The following is a 21966-nucleotide window of genomic DNA, read 5'->3' on the forward strand; positions in this document are numbered from 1 at the left end:
GTAATTTGTTCTGGGATTAGAGGGGCATTAAGTGATCCATAACTCCTATCCTATTTACCCACGACTTGTTGAAACTGCAACAGAAGTGCGACGTTGGGCAATTTCCCCCCCTCTGCGGCCTCACTTCATTTGCAGGTTTTACTTTAGCTAGGGCTGCAACCACCGAATTATTATTTTTTAAATCATAAGTCAATTTTCAAATACAGGTTAAATTTCTGTTGACTGACTAGTTGATTGACTGTTTCAGCTCTAGCAACAACCAAAGCAACAAACTGTTATGCTGGCAGCGGACATAGACATGAAGGTAAGAATTCTCACACACTGTCAGCGCTAAATTTATTAAAATCTCACTCACAATATGAACAAGCAAACCCAGCAACAGTGTACAGAGTAAAGACATTGCTAAGAATTTGTCCCATTCATCAAAATGAAACTCTCCCGGGTAAATCCCCTGTCCAAATGATTAACAACTCTCACAAAATAGCTAGCTAAAAAAAAAAAAGGTACAAACTACAGTTTTTGTCAGTGAAGTTAACTACCACTCCCAAGCTGCATTTCAGCAAGAAACATCCAATCACCAAGCAACCAAACTCGCCAAGAATGACATTGCTAAAAAAAAAAAAAAAAAAAAAAAAAAAAAAAAAGACGTAAACATAGTCTGCAGCTTAATTGCTTCCCGTTTTGCTCAGAGCCAGGCAATGACCAAGGAGGAGGCGGAAAGACCTTGTAATGTGGACCATTTAAATCCAGCCTATACTATTTTCAACTGCAATTTCTGTAAAGCAATTTCACACTGGAGAGAGAGCAGAGCAGAGCTTCTGTCTGGAAACGGAGCAATGTTGCAGATCTCCGACAACTCCAGAAACTTTACTACAGCTAAAGTGGTTGGTCCCACCTCCGCACACCATCGACCCCCACCCCCTAACCCTTTTTGGCTGCAGTCTTGAGCCAATGATGTGAAACAATGTGTAGTTTCTTTAATAGAAGCCTTAATGGTCTCTGTATGTCATACAGGTGGAGGTACATGGTGCTTCCCTGAAGCAAGTCCCCAACTGTGGTGCACTAAATGGCTTTGAAGTGCTTCCAGTAATTGTTCCCACGTCACACAGAGAAGGAAAAGCAAACATTTGTAAGATTTGTCCCTTGAAAGGCATCTTTCAGCTGTCGTCTTTTCACATCCTGTGTTTCTTAAAAATATAAAAATTAAAGATATAAAAATTTGCCTGGATACTGTGGCCTTGTCTTTAAGGCCAGCTGTACATGAATCAACCCTGGAAAGTCTGCAGTCATACAGATAGTCTGCTATTCATCAAACACCTTGTTTATGATACTATTTTCTGTGCCCGTTTGTCCTCACACAGCAAGGCAGAAATTAATGAGTCAGTCCTTTCACTCTCTGGCACTTATCATCTCAGTGACACGCGGCAATAAAAGACAACTCTGCAAGAACATAACTGTTCACATGAAAGCTACGGAGGAAAAAATGGAAGCACAAACTAACTCATCTCGTGTGTTTTAACTGAAAAGGTATTGACATGTCTTTTGCTATTTGCTGTATAACAAATGACATACAATAAAAAATAATTCCAAAGTGGTTTGTACACAATGAGGAGTTCCTGACAGAGCATTTGAGAGACTGCCAACCACACTGATAATTAATTATTAAGGACATTCAGCACTTTCCTTCTTATTTACTGTGCTTTGCAGAAACCTCTCAAGAGGCTCCTGTAACTAACAGTGGATTTTTCATTTTATTTTCAACTCATGTTCAAACAGTAATGGTACATCCAATTGCTCTGGGTCATAGTATGTATAAAATGTGGCTTTCACTTTGAGATTTGTGACTTTCCATCCACAGAAAGAATTTCTACCCCTAACTAAACCAGTCCCATAATTTATTTTGGACAAATCAAATAAATCTACCTGTATCTACCAGCCCGATCATCATGATTTATTTGTTGTCCCTTTGGTTTCTCTCTTTTCTACATTAATTTCCTTGGGTATGACCCCCCTCCCCCTCCCCCTCCCCCACCCATCTCATTTTTCTTTTTATCATTTAATTCTATCACTGTGTTTTCTATTTCCGCACCTAAACTTTTCCTAAAATAAAACTTTATTTGTGTAAAACATTTACAACAAGACTACAAAAGTGATGCAGCAAGAAATTTACCAGCTCAGTGTCTCATCCTCCTCAACTGGAGTAGATCTGTGCCACCATCTCATACAAGATGATTTAGTTCATGATCTAACTTCACTTCTTCTTGATTTGGAGCAACACAATTTTGGAGCACAAATAAATAAAACACGCTTAGCAAAGAGAATAAACAGTTTAACAAGGAAATAAAAGCTCATTAATGCAAATCACCTGAAAGCAAGATCATCCAACACAGACCCAAATCAACACTCAGATGCACAGCTCAGATTTCTATAGATTCTGTGTGTGCATTTTGAATACATACATACTATATACACATAAAAGAACTAAACATCAGAATTCAATTGCTGCTGTACAATAAAGTATCCCTTCAGGGTGCAGATAAAAATGTGGCTACTGTTGGCTTTGAAGTGTCAGAGAGTCTGAAAAAGCAGCCCTAGATAAGGTGAAAAAGTCAAACCAGTTGGTTCACCATCAAACTTTACTCTAGAGGCTGAAACATCATCATTATCATTCAACGCATGCAGCACATTTCTGTTGACAGCACCCACAACTTTTCATTCTATGTTTCATGAAACAAAAAAAAGCCCCAGTTCAGAGAAGAGGATTATATTCCATGTGTGGGTCATGCTGTGGGTTTGATGTTTGCTATGAACCTATTTCAGCAATTTAAACCACTAGGACCAGAATAAGGCTGTGTTGTAACAGTTCTTTTAGCAGGGCCAATTTAAATAATATATTTAGTAAACCATAGACTTACACAGAGACAACAGATTGATAGAAAAAAAATAAAAAATCATCCACAATGGAGAAAACTTTCATAAACAGAAACTCAAAGTCTTAGACTTACCAGTGGGTGGACAAAGCAGCAGAGGAAATCCAAAGGGAGACAAATCCAGGAGGTAACACAGGCAGGAAAACAGGGAAGACCAGGACTCCACAACATGAACAGCAGGTGCAAACACGGATAGGTATGCGGACAAACAGAGTCAGAGGGCCAACAAGACTTATATACATGGGGGTAATGGGCAACAGGTAAAAACATTTAGGGCGGGGCAAACATTCAAAAAAGGAGGGAAACCAGACAAAGACAGGAAGTAGACTGAGAAGAGATACACAAGGGACAAGGCTTCAAAATAAAACAGGAAGTACAAAACCAAATTAGGAGTGGGTACACAAGACTAAGGATTTCACACTAAAACAAGAAATACTGAATAAAACTCAACCAGAGAGAGACATAATTACCAAAATGATACAGGAATATGATGCAAAACTCAGGAAACCAAACAAGAGTGCTCAAAAGTCAAAAAAATATTCAAACTCACCAAGGGGTTGAACCAACAAAGACTCCACAAAAGTCCCAAAGAAAACACGGAGTCCAGAAAGAGTTCAGAAAACAGCAACTTAGGGGACAAGAGCTTATAGTGACAACGTCCATGTAAAGCAGGCACTTAGACAATATAACCTTGATAATTCCAACTAACCTAGACAGCAAGTACATTCACAAAGCCATGGCAAGCTACACAGCCTGCACATGGAGACAGGCAGACAGAGACAAGATGCGTTTCACTCATTATTTGAAGTGATCAATACTCACTTCACACACTGAACAACTAGCTTAATTAACAATATTTTTGTGACGTGTGTCCTGTAACCAGCTACATTAACTAAGTTAACAGTTTAAACAGTTAACAATAAGCTCATATCCTGAATATAAAATTCTGACTATAATGACTATGATGTGAAGTGAAGTCTGCATTCATGGAGGTCTTTCTATGTTGGGAAATCCTCTCCTTTAGTTGTGCCTTGAACTGTCACTGTGACGTTTCCCTGGCTTGACGCCTGTTGAACTGGCAGAGGCAGTTCATTGTTGTCCCAGTGTAAATCCCAGATAATGGAAAATAAGCATTTACCAGTTTGCTTTGCAATTCTCCCCTTGGTCATGTGTTTGATGAAGCAGGGACAGCAGGTGAAAAGAGACTCTGGAGCCTGACTATTTAACATTTTATGGACTATGATGACTTCTCTTTAATTTATCCTCTGTGCCCACCAGCACCAAAGGCTTTGTACTTTGTAATATCCTCTTGGTGACCTGCCATTGTAGACTGCTTTAAATTCAACACTTAACTTTTCTTTCATATTTGCATTCCATGGCTTTAGCTTTTTTTTCTCATTTTCATATAAACAAATATTTATTTTTAAATAAATATTTTTTTGCCATTCCTGACTGATAAAACAGTGATGACTCAGCGCGTAAACAGTTCCTGAAAGCGTTTACTTCTGGTGTTTCAAGCATGCAGTGTCTGCAAGAAAGCCCTCTGGTGTGTTGCATCCAGGCAGCGTTGTAATAAATAGAGGAAATTCTAAACAGAAAGTTAGTCTGGCAAGATTCATCCACATCTTTCTTTGGGAGGAATAAGCAGATGACTATTGATCAGTTTTTCGAAAAACAACTCTCTAAGAAAGCTTTTCAGAGTCAGATTAGGCAAATATTTGCATCCACAATATCAACGGTCCACCTCCCCGACTGCTACCTTTGCCAGTGGTGTGCATCACATTTGTGTCCCACATTGAACAATCCTACCTTTTAATATTCACAAGGAATCCTCACAGTAGCTGCTTGGAAATAACTTAATTTAGACTCCAACTGCTGTATAATTCTGAATCTCAAAATGCAATTAACACAGGGGCCAGCCCTATTATTCGCTGGCAGTCGTAAAGTATTTCTCCGAAATTAGAAGATTGGCTGATATGAGGAGCTATAAGATATCCTGCGTATATTAGGTGCGGTATTTACTGCATGCACCTGTAACTGTGACTGTAGGAGGATGAGGGGGGGCAACATTCCTGCTACAATCAGTTGTGGTGGATTCATCTTCCTCCCTGAAAGGTCATGTGGTTGTCACTGAAGAGGAAATTATTATTGAGTTATCAGTTATCATTATTGAGTCTTAATTTAATGGTATAATGCTGCTGAGCAGTGGTGATGATGAGGACCAGAGAAGCATACAATATGTTTGCTATATATAGGTAGACCGCGCATCTAATTTTGCAGCAGTGGTTTTATCCACCGATAAAATATTTATTTGCAATTTCAATCATGTTAAAAATGTCATTCTCACTCACCTAAACCAGAAACCTCCACTGCAGCCGAGACAAATGTCCCAGCCCCACTAAATGAAACTGGTTAATTCCTCTTTTGTTTGTGAATGAAATTATCGTTTTGTGTGTTTACGGCTCTCCAGAGAAACAAGGAGAAATACTGTCTCCTCAACAGCAGAGAGGGGGTGTTCACCTGTCTCAGATCTACTGCTACTCTGATACTCTCATCTCTTTGGAGTAAAGTGATCACAGACTGAGAGGTTGCTAAACATGAAAGTGTTATAGCAGCTATTGACGTTCTCCTACTGGTCTTGGAGAAGTTGCTCTGGACAAAGACCACAAGCATTTGTAAGCACGAACTGATTTATAACACAAAGAAAAAACATACTTCAAATACCTGAATAACAGCAAGAACAGTCAGTGTTGACAAATGCCTGGTATGTTTTTATGAGCCACGCTAATGACATGTCAGTGTCTGTTAGGGTCAGGGTCCACTCTTGTCCTCATCTGCTGGATGAACTGCCATGAAATTTGGTTCACACATTCATATTCCCCAAGGGATGAACTGTATTGAATTTTGGAGAGCTCCTGAATTTTCATTCCCATCAGCTTCAGGCGTGCCTTGTGTTAAATGCTAATCAGCAAATGCTGGCATGCGAACGTGCCACACAAAGAACAAAAATAAGCAGAGTTCTGCCTAAATACAGCGTCACAAAGCTTCCAGCACGGCTACAGACTCCAAGTTGTTTATGTATGTTTTGTAAAAATTCTGTGCATCAAAGCAACAAAGATACATTTACGTGAGATGTAAAATGTTGAACCCAGTTCAGATAGTTAGGTACAGAATGCAAAAATCTTTTTTGCAGTTGTTTTAATTCCATATCTTGAAACATAAGAATGAAATCTTACTGTAACAACAAAATAATTTTCTCATAATGACAGTTTGATTTTCTTGTTAATCTAAGTAAACAAAATTAGGTTCCTGTCAAGATAACAGATCAATAGAATATTTGCTCATTACCTCAAGAAAGGGTATTTTGTTATCTGAGGTTGAAAGAATAATTTAAAAACTGTTATGTATGAACAAAACATGATCGTCACATCAGCATGCACTCGGCCGGTGTAGTGCCTGATATGAGCTGAAAGTATCAAATCTATTATCGGCCCATGATTGATTAGAGCATTTGATGTATAAAATATTAATTTAAAAGATAAAAAGATAATTAAATTGTGATTCTAAGATAACATGGGTAAAAAAAGAAAGTTACAAGAACTATAAATAACTTCCAGACTGTATGCTGTGTGTAAAAGTGAAAATATTAACTATATAAACACACAGTTTTTTCAAAGTGGATGTGCAACATTTTGGAAAAGAAACGATTTTTGCCTTTAGTATCTGATGGCGGGGAAACATTTACCATAAACAGCCACAGAGTTTGAAAGGAAAGTATAAGTGGACGAGGATGAGTGGTCTGTTTTATTATTTTATCACAGAAGCACGTATCACATATCACACACATGGCTACACACACACACCCACACCCACACACACACGTCGTATTTTGATTCTGCAGTGCAGAAACTGTGGTCTTTCCTATTAATTAGAACAGAGATAAGATGTCTCCCTGTCCTTAATTAAAATTGCAGCATGGTGAATTTCAAATTCTTGAGAGAGTTATAACCCTCATGAATTTGCTCGACTCTCTGCTAACTTTTTAAGTTAATAACTTCAACCCTAATGAACAACGGAGGCACTCGTCGTTTAGCTATAAATTCAATCTCACAAAGCTCTTGAGGAGACTGGGATCTAATGAAAAGATGTAACACGGGTTATGACATTTAAAATAGACTACATCTGGTGCCAAAAATGAACATTTGGAATTCAAACTTCAAACACATAAACTTACCTTGCTTAGTGCTTTCCAACCAGGAATGGCAAAGTCATACATTTTCAGTTCAAATCAGTTTTATTTATAAAACGCCAAATCATAACAGACGTTATCTCAAGGCACTTTCCATATAGAGCAGGTCGAGACCATACTCTTTATAATATTATCTACATTTCTCTTCACTACCGAAGATATGTAAGCCAGTTCAATAAAACTCATGTGCCACTTATCCGAACAACCTTCTGAGGTTTCCATCAGCCTCTTTTTGATAAATAAGAAAAACCTGTATGTATGTCTAAGTGCTTTTTCCTCTGGCTACAGAATATGAATGGACATGCACCACGGCATGCACGCAACAAAAAGCATTCACCAGTGTTTCTGCTTTGTTCCGTTGCACTGGGGTGGAAAGTCAGCACCAGTAAGTAACCATCCTGCTTCTTAAGGGTATGAACTTTCAGAGGGACAAGATGGGCTGTTCACATTTCAGCCTCCTTGTACACAAACAGGGGCTGAAATCACAGAGAAGAAATTGAACACTATAGCTTCCACTGAGGAAAGTTTTTTATGCACATTACAGAAGGTTTGGCTGAGCAGTTATTGGACCCATTGCTGTTTTTTGCTTGAATTCTGTTGTGTTAATGTGGTGGAAATTTCACTGAGTATACCTCATCTCTGTGCAGACAGTCTAAACTATATGCATATGTTGGTACACGCTCTTTGCAATTTCATTTTATTGCAGAGTTTCCACAACAGTTAACCACGCACTCAGTAATGCATCTTTTATTCCTCTGTGAATCTTCTCTCTATGGCCACTCCAGGGCTCCATGGACAGGTGAAACACAGAAAACAGGGTCAGAGAGGAAAGAACAAGAAGGCTTTGGCTTGCACAGCATCAAATACAACAAGAACTCTCATTTCTGCTCTTTCATTTTCGTCACCTGTGAGGTTGGCATTGCTCTCTCCACATTCACAGGTAAATGAGTCCTGTTGCATTATGTTTCTCAACATTTTAGAGTGAGAATTTGATTTTATTCTGTAGCCGTTTGAGCTGAATGCAAACATCTGCATGCTAACATGCTGATTACCATTCCCATTTTCTTAGTGTGTAAACTAAGTGTGTTAACATTTCAGAATTAGTTTTGCAGGTATGTAGACATAAATTAATGTATTGGTCAGAATAAAATGTTGATTTGATTATGGATCGCTAAAGTCATTGCAATTCATACCGTGGGTGGGCAAGACTCTTTACCAAATTTTATTCCAGTTCATCTTCTAGCAGTCCTAAGTTTTATTTTCTGGGTATGAAACAATCGTGTGTAGTTCTTGTAAAATGATTTCTAGATGTTCCAGCTGACAGTGTTTTCTCCGAAGAGTTCCCACGAATCCCAGGATGCTGGTCAGCACTGGACTCTGTGTTTACACCACAGATGTCATAGACTCTGGTTATTAATAATTCACCCGGATCACAAGGAGTAAACAGGAGCTGCCTTCCTTCACACTCAATTTGTTCTAGTGAAGGGCAAAGTTGACAAGGGGGTCAACATCAAAATCAATCACAGGGCAGCAACTGATCGATCCGCCCCCCTCCCACCTCCAGAGACACAGTAACTCATACAGGAGTATAGATAAGCTGTCATCAGCTGGATTTGTGATCTTCTGTTTCTGTCCTTCTTGCAACCATAATCAGTGAAAGCATGAGGGCAGTATATTTTTCATGAGAACTGCAAGATGGTGGCCAGCTTTCTTCCATATCCACCCTCTATGTATCCACCCTAATAGATATCGATTTTATTTTGCATCTCAGTTTTTTCTTTTTTTTTTCTAGCAATTTGACTAATAAATCCCAGAAGCCTCATGTGTGTCCATGCTGTGCACTGTGTTCCACTGTCTTCCACGTTTGTCCAAAACAGGAGTTGTAAAATGAACTGTGTCCTGTTTAGCAGATCTGCTTTTCCTCAGAAACACCTCCTATAATGAATTTAATTTCCATACAGCACACCAGCCACCATATTCAGTACTAAAATTGTTCATTGAAAAATATCAGTCATGAGGCTCAAGCTTTGATTCATGTACACTGCAGTGAAATGACTGAAATGAGCGCTACGCCGAGTCTCATCATTTACTCAATTTTCTAACCTCGGATACAGATTAGTTTCTCCATGTTCTTCCACCAACCACTGTGAGCTCAACAGGGCTTTGGGATGTCTGCTGCACTTAAGAAGATATTGCAAACAGGGGGAAAAAAAAGAAAAAGATTTTCTTTACAATGTCATTGACAATTTTTTCCAAGCAGAAGAAGCACTCCAGGAGTCAAAAAGCCAAAGATTATTCTTAAAGCGACTCAGGGTTGCAAGTTAGTCGAATCTTCAGCAGGAGTTCTTCATGGAGGAGATAAGAAGTGTTACGCTTTCCATCACCTCGTCTCCGACAGGACCTCAGTATCACTGGAGTCATATCTCAATCAGTCCTGCTGGCTGCCTGGAAATACCTTGGGAGAGAAAGAAAAATCAGTGCCTGGCTCGGTTCCCCGTACACCTTAGAGAGAATAAGGGTACACCCTTATGCCAAAAAGGTGATTTATGACCCTAATTTATGATAAGTAATAAGTGACAGAGTTTCAGATCAAAAAGTCAATATGCAATGTTGTAGACTCTAAGGCGTCTCCTGACGAGGCATTTGTTGATTCGAGCGCGTCACAAAGGTGAGAAATAATGTCTCCTTCCTCCGTTTGCTACAACCCGCTTTCACCCCCCCAATTTGCTTCCGACGCTTCTATCCCTGGGAAACCCCCTCCCCACATCATCACACCTCTCCAGCAATTTTCTGCAGGACGATGTAAATATATATATAAAAGCGTTTATAAAAGTTCTGAAAATACAAACCTTCAAAGTTGCACAATAAAATACGAATTTATCAGCTTGATCCTACGGCTTTTAAAAAATACAAAAAGAAAAAAAAAGCAAATAAAAGTTTGTTTTTTCTTAGAGGTTACCGTTTGTGCCGAAATCAAGAATCAAGAATCAAGAATCAAGAATCTTTATTGTCATTATGCAAGGCACAATGAAATTTTGTACAGCAGCTCTTTGGCACAAATAGTAACATAAAAGGCATATTTAAAATCTATCTAAATAAGTATAAAATAGAATAAAATATAAAATAAAATAGGGATAAAGAATATGGTGAACAGTGCAACAATATATAAAGTGACTGGTGATACACTCTCCTCCGCGAGAAAACTTGTTTACCGGTAGGTCTCCTCAGAACAGCTATTCATTTAAACGTCTTATTTTTAAAATTATTTAACGAGGGTTTCTCTTGTTAAAAGTGACTCCAGAGGAGCTGGAAGGCCTCAACTTGACGCAGTCAGACTACAGTAAGAGATTATCTGAATCATAAAAAACAGCTGTTGACAACAAAGAGTTGTATGCAGGTCACTCACTATAAATAGTGTACCCTTATTCTCTCTCACCTTCAAGGTTTTTCATTTGATCTCTATCACTTCTCATTAACTTCAAAATATGTTTCAGGAACTTAATGTTGCAGAGGAACCATCCTCAGGCGTCTCCTCATTGAATGCGTCTGAATGTGTTGCCACTTGGAAGTGCCGAAATCCAAAGAGGTTTTAAAGTTTCCTCGACTGTGCAGCTCCAGCATCTCTGCCTTTGTCTCCTTCTCTGCTTCATCAGTGGTCTTTAAATTTTCAAATACTCATACATTCTTGACCAATGACCCAAAAAGCTGCTGACGACAGGCACATCTCCATCAGTCAGTTTTGCTTGACAAGCATATCACCAGCATTACAGAGACACAGAACTGTGGGATGAATTCCTCTGTGAAAAGGAAGTAATGCTGCTGAACAGGAACACAGATGTTCCAAAAGTGCCATCCAGCTGTGACAAGAAAGTTTTTTTAATGGCTTTTGTAGTAAACAAGGTGGTATGTGTGTTGTGTGAGGGACTAAGACATACTAATGTGCATGTGAATGCAGATTTTTTTTAAAAAGCGCAAACACCTGGAAATTTGCATTTTAGGTTCTGTCATAAAAGCGGCACCCTCGATTTGAATACTACCTTCAACAGAAGTGTGCTCCAGTAAAGTGTTGGAATATGCAGATAGACACACGTGGTGATGTCCAACTGTGTGGAAATTTTACAATGTGAAGCAGCTTAACGTGATAAAATACAGCACTGGGGCTCAAATGCAATATTTTGGAGGACATCTTTTTGCTGAGCCCGAATCCCACCACTACCAGCTTTATAGACTGAAGCAGGTGTGCGTAGCTGCCAAAATATCAACTTCTAAAATAGTTTCAGAAAACTGACACTGGAAAGAAATTTAGGTCTGAATTTCATAAAGTGGACAGGTCGGTATGTTTTCTCACCTTTTAACATGTTCGGATAGCAACCACGCACATACACTGTTCACACATAAAGTAAATAGGTGCCAGTGTGAAATCTGTGACTTTCTTCAGAACTCAAAATTGCTCAAATGCCATTTATGAGTCTAGTTTTCTTCCAGGTACGTTATGATTAATTCCCAGAATGTTCTAATCTGCTTCGACGCTGCAGATGTATTTAGCTCTTTGCCACTGGTCAGGATTGTTCCCGACAGAGCCAGAGGAGGTAACAGTAAAATCGAGTCATGGCAGGGAATGGTAATGAGGCATTTACTCACATAATGTTTTTTTTTTTTTTTCTAAAATCCAGCACCACACTTTATGAAAATGACGTGTAAAAGGACACTTTAGAGTCAAATAAAAAAATGTCTGGAATAAATCTTTAAATAACTGAATAAAGTCTTGTGAAGTGAGGGCAATAAAGCTGTTTGTGTGTTAGTGTGTATTTGTGTTTGGGGGCGTAGGGGGTGGTTGTGTCCTCAGCACCAAACAAACACTCACTGCAACACACAGAGCTGAGTTAGACTCTATGGTAAAACTAATCCTGTTACATTGTCTGGAAATGTGTCTCCTCTCGCACACTGTAACCTTGATTTCGCTCAGAGTCACCACGGTTACAAAATCTTTTTTTTTTTTTTAACTTTCCCTGTTTTTTTTCTCTCTTTCTTTTGTCCTCTCATTTTATCTACAAGTGGCATACGGCTCTTGTCACTGGGCTTCCTTATCAATGGTTGTCCAGAGCTCCACACCCCCTAACCCTCCATGGCCCCGGAAGCGAGTGTAGTGGATGTTGCATGCAGTCATACAGTATACACACAAAAACACAGCCAACTTCCATGGCTTTATGTGTATGAGAGACTCAGGGTTGAAATAAATAAGTGCTGGAAAGATTTTGTTGTACAAGGTTTTGTCCCAGTTCTCAGCTCAGCCCTTCACCTCATTTCATTATGACCCGCAGCCGCAACAAAAACAGAGTCAAAGGAGGTTGTGATGAAGTAATATCACATCCAGTTTTGAATTGGAAACCCTCCATGTATCTGAACATGCAATCAGGCAGAAGGGGCGAGAGCAAGGGCGCAAGGAGGAAATGGGAGACAGCAGCGTCCATTAGTGCATGTATGTAATACATGTAATGTACAGTTGCATTACAGTTCAGAGTGCGTGCAGCTGTGTAGGCATGTCTATTCATATTCCAGCATGGAAAAACCTGACATGTGTCAGTCAGCTCCATCACCTCTGGCACAGACCTCTTGATCCCCCATTCGCCCTCCAGTCCTCTGAGTGACAGCTCCCATCTGTCCTCAGAGACAGACAGTGATGTATGTGGAACGCAAAAAGACAAGCAACCAGTCTAATTACGTAACTGCAATAATATCCCCTGTTTTTACAACAGTTTTTATATCACAGCCACAAATTTTTTTTTATTGTTCATGATGATTTCTGTTTTTAATGAGTTTGAAAAGTTTCGCTAAGAAAATTAAGAATTTAGCATCACTGGGTGGTGAAATTTGTTTGGTGGTAAAAGTTTTTGCACTCCCACTGTAGCTATGATAGAAACATGAAAATCTTTAGTTGCACTGTTTTTATTTGAGATTAAAATTTGACAGGTAAATGAATGAAGAGCAGTGTTTTGATCCATTTTGACCTCACTGGAGACTTTTAATTAGGAATATAACATTTTACTATGACAACCTTTGAAGCACATTTTCTACGTTTCCTGAGATGAGTTAAAAGATTTGTGAAATGGTGTTTGAAACATGTAATTTTAATCAAGGCTTAATAACAAAGCCAAGGTCTCAGAGATTGTGCTGTACATCCTCAGTGGATATTACATTACAGAAATTGCGAAGTCACCCCCCTGCTCCTGCTTGTCCTCTAGCTGTATGAAATGACCTTTATGTGACACCCCTGTTGGAAACACAGGTTACTGAAAGATCAACTGGAAGCTGACCAGCAGTATTTTCAAGCACCCTGTCACCCCGATGTCAAGGAGGCCTTAATGAGAGTGTAACTCCTTGCCCCTGCCAACAGCCTTCACTTCCACCTGTACTGTGAATCTCAGCAAACGGAAGTCGAGAGGAAATTGATCTTTACCACAAAGGATCAAAGAATAATGGGTTTAAAATGGTATATAAAAAGGACTGTATTTTCCAGTGTTCATGGGGTTATATATCTACTTAAGACATTTGTGAGAGAGCCTGGAAAATCATTCAGTCAGTCCATTGCATCGCAGGAAATTAGAAGACAGCAGTCTGAAGCCTAACTCCATAGAAAAGGCTGGTACCACACAATTAGCACTTAAAGAAAAATCCAAAAATCCATCCATATTTGTGTGTGTGTTTAGACTAATGCTAGCCACTCTCTGCTGTTCTTTCTTGGAGTTTTTACTCCAGCGAGATAGCATTAAGTTACCAGTTTATCATTTGTCCTCAACCTGGAAGGCTTTTCTGTCATTAAAAGTGAATACTCTTTGAAAATACAAAGAAGTATGTAAGCCATGGTAACATATTTGGGTTATTAGAACATGAAAGTCCGATCTTACAGTTTTCTTCATCGTCCTTGCAGACTGATTAGCTCCACACTGCAATACAAGAAGAGTGTTATGTGGTTTTTTTACATGTGTTCTATGTGAAATACTAACTGGAGATACTGACTTTTTGCCTGGAACATGCAGCTTTAGCCTCAGTCTTTTAGAACAATTTTGTGTACTGGTCTGTCATTTTAAAACGAATCAGCTGGAAAATAGAGAAAAGAAATCTTCCAACTCATGGAACAAATGTTGGCTCAACTGGCCAGCTAGCTGCAGCTTGTACTGCGGCTGGGTCAGTACATCTGTTCCTCAGTAGAGATTTTGTGTTGAGAAAAAGCTGGAATTCTTCTGTTCTCTCTTTAATAAAATCACATTCTCTGTGCCACTGAGAATGAGTCAGTGCTGATGAAGAGCGCAGCACCTTCCTCTGTTAAAGATATCAGTGAAGAGCACACGCCATTATCAGAGCCCAGTGAAGGATGCCTGTTTCCAGTGGATACCAAATTGAAATCAAGTGAAGCAGACAGGGGGGGGATGTTTGATTCGTCTTATACCCTCAACCTTCCCACTCCTTATCTTCCTATTCCAGCGTGACATTGTCAGAGAAAAGCCATGCAGACGGAAACAAAAACTCGACTCGCTTAGACATCAGACATCCGAGAGGGGTCAAGATTCGGTATGAAAAACAATTTATTTCCTGCAGAGATTAGAGGAGGACATTTGCATTGGTTCTGATGATGAAGAGACACGGTTTTCTTTTTAAGTACCATTGTGTAGAGGTCCTTGAAAGTGATGGTGAAAAAGTTTGAATAGACTAATATTTAGAAACTGTAAAGAGATGACATTACATGTATTTATATCATGGTCACCCGTTTTTTCAAATCTCAAGCAAATATTGAATTTTGCTTATCATTTCCAAGTACATTTCTCCTTGAATCTGTTTAAAGCCTCCAGTTTTGTAAATAAAGATTCAAATGAGATCATGTTAGTGCCTTTTTGGACTGAAAAGGCAGAAATGCCACTCTTTTTTAGCAGTGGCCTAATTCATGTTCATAGATAGATTAAAATATCACTTCCACTCTCCTCCACATTCTCCCTTTAAGACCTGCCATTTTTCATCCACCCACCAGATGTCCCCTGACTTTCTTCCCGTTCCAGTTGCTCACCTGTTCCACATCTGCAATCACCTGAGCCTTTCTACTCACAGGCACACACACCTGAACTCAGTTTCCTCGTCATTTCACCAGACATTAAAAAATGAGGAGAAATATTATTTTCATTTGATAAGAAATGTGTCTTGCAGCTTTTTGAAACTTGTGTATTTTATTGATCTGGAATCGTTTCCAAAATGAAACTATATATTGAAACCTGACCAGAGAAAACATGTTTCTGTTTGGATATGTGACATTTTAGAAAACCACTATGCTCAACAAGTAATTGAACAAAATCATTATATCAGGCAATATATGACCATCAGGACATATCAATGTTTAAACAGTAATAGACAAGATTATCTAAAAAAAAAAAAAAAGCCCCTTCATAAATAAAAACATTCATACTTTTTTTTCCCACTGTAATTCAGCTCCCTCAGAAAGCCTCAGTCAGCCTCTTTGTTTATCACTTAAATATCTGAGAAGGCATTACACCGGCTTCTTCTGCCTTCATGTGATTGATGGGCGCACATTCCGCTCCACTGTCAGTACTGTTGCATGTGTTTGCTTCGGATGAATCTCACTCTGGGCAGTGGTGATGAATGCTGATGAATGTTGGAAGGAATGGAGGACGACAGCCGGAGTGGCCCTTCAGCGAGATGAGTCAGGGAACCTGGCAGTCTCTTCCCAAATAATGACATTTGATTTTGTCTGGTGCTTTTTCTTTCAGTATGGCAGGTGCAGAGGCGACAATCAATAGCTCTCTCTTGTTCTCACTTTCTCCTCTTGCTGTCCCTTCACCCCCCCATCTTTCCTCCCTCCCTGTCTTTTTTTCCTCCTCGCCATCCCTTCGTTCTATCATCCTTGACTTTCAGAGGCACATTTCTGTGGAAAACTAATGATAATGGACTTTGCTCCCTGATGTGGGAATTCTGCAATCAGCCACTCTACATGACACATGTGCTGATGGCCTTAATTTTCTCAGACTTGAATGCCCCTGAAGATCATCAACAGTGAGGAGACAGAGCACACAAATAAACTCTGCTAACAAAGAAAGAATGATTAATTCTGCCAGCGATAATGCACTATGTTGATGTCTTAGTGATTCAGACTGCTAAGGCAAATACTCTGCATATACTACACCATGTAATCCAACTTATGACCTTCACTGCACGGCTTCTCTGATTTCTCTCGCCTGTCTTTGCTGATTTTACAAACAGATGCCAGTAAAAAGAAAAAAAAAAGTAGATTTAGTCACCAAGGCATGACTCGATCATGACACATTTCAGTGTGATTTTCTCCTCAAAGCATAATTCATTAACGTGTCTATTGCAGATAACTCGCGGTGACTCACACACTTCTACAGGGACAGAGTATAAATTTATCAAGCACTGATATTTTACATGTCGTATCCATCTTTGGCACATGCATAGAAGCATTTAGTCATCTCGACAAGCTCATCGTGCACTTAATAAATAACAGAGTAAACACACTAATGTAGAAACCAAACATAGAGAAATATCCCTTCCCACTTTTATAACGTAGTTTAGTTTTTGTCCGTTTGTCTTAATTTTCAGACTCTGAAATAATCTTCAGGTATTTTTTTAGTAATACAGAAATTCTTCAGCATTATGGAAGCATATTCAAATACAAATGATATATCATGGCTTTTTAATTTAAGTTATTTAAGGTTTAGAAATAGGATATCAGTGTTGTAATCTGATCAGTATCAAAAATTCACGCCATCCGTATTTTTTTCTACGCGATCACACTGCTATCAGGTTTTTTAAAGCAAAAATACCAGAGTTTTTTTTTTTCCACACCTACACCGTGCAGGAGCAGTTTTGCTGTTCAATGTCTTTCTTGCTCAAGGACACTTTACCTATAGACAGGAGAAGTGAATGATCAAACCACCAACCCTACAGCTAATGGCCTGCCTGCTCTTTCATCTGAGCAACAGGCACTTAATTTAATTCAGTCTACTTTCATTAATTTCATTTTCTTTGACGTGTTTTAAACTGTTGTTTCAATGCATATTAAAGCCTTAAGCATTTTGAACGACCTCTGAAAATGGGCCTTTCCTTACCTTGAGAATCATCACATCAACATCAATTCAGCATCAAAATGTTATGTTTGAGTTCATTTATATAAAATGGCTCCATCTCAGGCAGGTGTTTTTATTTCAATAGGACTTCTTCTGACAGTTGCTTTTGTTCAGCCTATCTCTGGTACCAGGCTCTGATGAGGAACATGAGTGCAAGATGAGTGCTGGCTCTGCGTCCAAACCATGGAAGAGCTGCAGGGAAAAGAAGCTTGAGTACTGGGCAGAACAACAGTCCAGCTCTCCATCCCACTCCACCCCAGTTACCACAGAGCGGAGCCAGCATCAAAGCCCAGCTGTCCCGCTTTAATCTCCTGGACTGGTCTTGCGAGGATCCTGTCTGCCTGACCAGCCTGATGGTGCCATCCAACCTGAATTTGTCCCAGTGGACAGAGAGGAAGTGTGAGAGCTGTGGTTGAATGCCTCTCCAGTCTCCTGTCACACAGACTTCTTTCTCTGTCATGCATCTTCAATCTCATTGTCCCATTGTCTTTAATCTCCCTGTTTATCACTGTCTGACACACACACACACACACACACACACACACACACACACTCATGCACATCACTGGCAGAAGATAATGTTGGACCTGCGACTGCCCATGGGAGGAAGCAGGAATATGTTTGTGTGACGCCACACAGGAGTAATGGCAGCTAATCAGAGGCATCTGCTCCTTCATGGTGCCAAAATCATCTCAACACAAGACAAGCCAAACTGGTGGACGAGTGAAAAATTAAAGATATTTTTTCACTCGTCCACCAGTCCTCCAGAAAATAGAACCAGCACATGGTCATTTTTGGCTTTTCCATCGCTGTACTTTTTTTTTTTTTTTTTTCCCCGTCGTTATCAAGTAGGGCTTGCTTCTCCCCTGCTGCCATCAAATCTAAAAACAAAACAAGAAGCCTCGGGCAGGATGTTATTTCTCTCTGCGACACTGAAAACACACATCCAGCTACTGACAGCTTATGTTTTGTGAATGTTGTTGTCACCGTGCTGTTTGTGACTTAGCTACTTTTTGTGAAAGCTACAATCCTCCCCCTCAGTCCTCTCCCACTGCAGAAAAACATGTTGCCTGCGATCAAGGTTGAGAAGTGGAAATGAGAGATGAATGAAAGGGGCGCTGGGAAAACAAGAAGCAATTTGCTTGCCTCCCTGAGTCGGATAAGCAAAAGTGAGACGAACCTTTCGAAGAGTCTCAGGTGCTGCTGTTTATATTTTTTAAACTAGTTTAGTCACAGGCACTTAAGTCAAGGAAATGACCATTTATTGCAAATGTTTAGACACATTTAGTAAAGGCTCTTCAGTAACAAGGATTCTGCTGGGAGAACTAACCCATTGTGTTGAAGTTTAGTTGTGAGGAAATGGAATTTCTAGCTGCTCTAACACACAGTGACACACAAACAAGGTCAACATAGACAAACATTAGACCACAAGACAACAGAACCAAAGTTTCAGTCGCATCACAAGGACTTTTGAGCAGCCATTTCTTAAACTTGTACACTTATGAATGTGACTGAATGTCTTTTTTATTTTGTTTTATTGTGATGTTGTCTAGAGAGAGACATGAAACAAGGGCAGAGAGAGAGACAGGGAAGTACGACATGCACCATGGATGTTGTGGTAATGTGGTAACCGTCAGTTGTAATAAGATATAAGAGTAAATTGGGTTAAAATCATATTGTGAACATAGTAAAACCCACTCGTATCTTTATATCATTTTAAAAATATGTATACTTATAAACCATCTACTAAAATGTTATTGTGAATAAATAGGTCATAAAAGTAAACCTTACTATTGTAAGGTAACTTTTTGAAGTGTGTTGCAACAAACAGCCAAATATGAGTGAAAACAGCACCTCCATCCAATTTCACTAGCAGAGGCAAAACATGGCTTCAAGCTTGGATCAGCAGCACATATGCAGGGTGCAGAGGAGCTGTGTCTCTACAACCGAACAGTGTTTGAAGTGTGCTTTGGGGTTCCTGCCAGGCTTTGGCTGCGACTGGGTAACACAGCTGTCCCGCAGCTGATAGCTCCAGAGGAACACAGCGGTTACTGGACGACCGTTTATTTCTGTAATCTGTAGGGGCAGGTGCAGGCAGAGTGCCAGCAGGTATCACAGGTAAATTAGGGTGCAGAATAGGAGGCGAAAGGGGGGAAGACACCAAAGACACCAAGAGTTAAGGTTGGTAGACTGAGCTTCGACTGTAAACGCATTCAGTTTAATGACCTAATAATTCATTAAGCTTTGCTGCAGTGTCACATCGCAGAGCACAGATGGTGGTGAGCCTGGAACAGTGTCTTCCCTGCAGTTTTATGTTTTAATCTGGTAGGAAACCAATTATGCCTGACAGATTTAATATTACGAGATTGAGTCGGGTGAGGCACAATATAGCTGCTCCCTGTGCGTTTTGACATGCCATATTTGTCATCGCATCCAAACTGTTCCCCACACAACAGTCAATATTTTCAGTGTTCATGATATTGGATGGTGCACATTAGTTAAAATGGTCCTTCTACTGAGAAACACCATAAAATGTTTACACTAGAAAATAAATGAAAAGTGAGATACCACCTTTTTTTTTTTTTTTTTTTTTTAAAGCAGTAGCATTTAGACAAGTCAAACACATGATTAGCTGCACTGAGGTCAGTCACAAACATTTCACTATTTGGCCATTAGGGTTCTTTTATTCTTATTACATGAGGCCGTTGTCCGGCTGCATTGTGCTAAAACTGGAGGACTACTTTAAAAGGGTTATGAGTCCTGCTCATTGTTCATCCAATATAAATGTGAACACACTTATTGTGAAGCTGAGAGTCAGCACTTTAACCTGTACTTATTGTTTCATTTCAAATCCAGCGTGCCGGTGTATGGAGCCAGAACAAAACTGCACCGTTGAGTGTCTGTATCGGGAGAAAAAAGACTGTAATAAACCTCATATCTTTACACCAATGAGAATCCTGGACAGAAACTAAAGCTGAGTGCTTTATCTTAAAGGGTGGTCCAGAATGGCTGACGGCGACTATACTTTAATTTAGAAACCGTCAGATGCTTACTCAGTGAAATGCCCCATATGCTTTCAGATGTCTTCTCATGGTAATAGCTCATATACTTCGCTGTTTGACTGTCCGAGGCAGGCATTGCATTGTGTAATCCTGTTTGGTGATAAGCCATCGTGTTCTATCAGCATCAAAAACAGCAAAGCCAACAAGCTCAGCCTTTAGAATTCCAGCGCTTCTGAAGATGTGATGGATAAAAACATTTAGAATGAGTAGTTTCTGTGAGAGAGAGTCGTCACAGGAACAGCATCAGGGCGGTTGGCATCAGGCAGCCGATACTGATACCATGAGAGGAAACATTCAGTTCTTTTTCACGTAACTGTATGATTTGTGGTGTAGTATATATTGGTAAAATTGTGCATTTAGCAGTTCATTCATACAGTTAAAGGTTTAAATTCAAGTTGAATTTCTCTGCTGTTCAGTCAGACCTCAGAAGAAAGACAGACTCGATGGCCTTTGACGACTGAGTTTTGAGCAACTAAAGGGAATCCTTTAAGAGCATGATTTTTACAAGCCCTCAGAAGTAAACGTATCAGCAAGAAGAAATCGATAAATTAGAGGAAAATTAAACTTCTTTTCTTATCCTTTCAATCATTTTGTGAGTCCTCAGAGTTATCTTGGGAGCCTCTGGGGGGGGGTCCTGACCCTCATGTTGGGAACCACTGCAAGTAAAAAGTACAGTAGTTCCCTCAAATGTAATGAAGGAAAAGCAAAAAGTATAACAACTACGAAAATAGCAACAGAAAGTACCAGTATTTTGAAATGGAGTGAATGTACATTCCACCACCATTTGGAGCTCCTGTTTGCAAAGTTGCTTAAGGAACATTTAATAAGCAGCATGGTAATGATTAGTAACAGTTGTAAATTTCATGGACCGCTCTATCAGAGTAATTGCTTGGAAAGAACAAGGAGGCTATTTCCCAGAAGTGGACAGCCATAAATTTCTATTGATGGATTATGGCCTCATTTGGACAAGAAAGGTCTAAGTGACTTGTTAGTGAGGAAACTGAAAGAGAACCTGAGAACAGCAATGGCCGAATGATCTTAATTTATATTCTGCAAACTGTTACCGTTTTTTAAATTGCGTGAACCTGATTTTTTGCTATTTAATTTAATTTAAGACCTAGGCAGTTGTACATTTTTGTGTTTTGACAGTTGACAGTTCTCTTGCTAAGAAATGCAAATATATAAAATAAAATAAACAAATATATAAATTATTGGTTTAAAGTGACACAAATGCTAATGAAAAAAAGTGAGCAATGCTCTCTTCTCAACTTAAGGTCAGACCCAACTGTCAAACATACATACATGCCTAATGATTCCATTCAAGCCATCAAACTTGTCAGTGTGGCCACCATCAAGGACGAGATGGTGGTTATGATCTCCTTGCCCTTTCACCTCCCCCTCCGTCTCCTTGAGACAGTGCAAAAGATCATTAATCTGAGTGTGTGCGCTTTTGACTGAGCTGCAAATAGGCCCTAACTGCCTCCCTGCAGTTCCTGCCACAGATGATTATCATTGCAACGATTAAAGCACTGAGTAATGCGTCCCCCAGGGGCCGGCACTGCCTGTCTCCTCCATCA

This window comes from Toxotes jaculatrix, chromosome 7, assembly GCF_017976425.1.
Source record: "Toxotes jaculatrix isolate fToxJac2 chromosome 7, fToxJac2.pri, whole genome shotgun sequence".
Classification (NCBI taxonomy): domain Eukaryota; kingdom Metazoa; phylum Chordata; class Actinopteri; family Toxotidae; genus Toxotes; species Toxotes jaculatrix.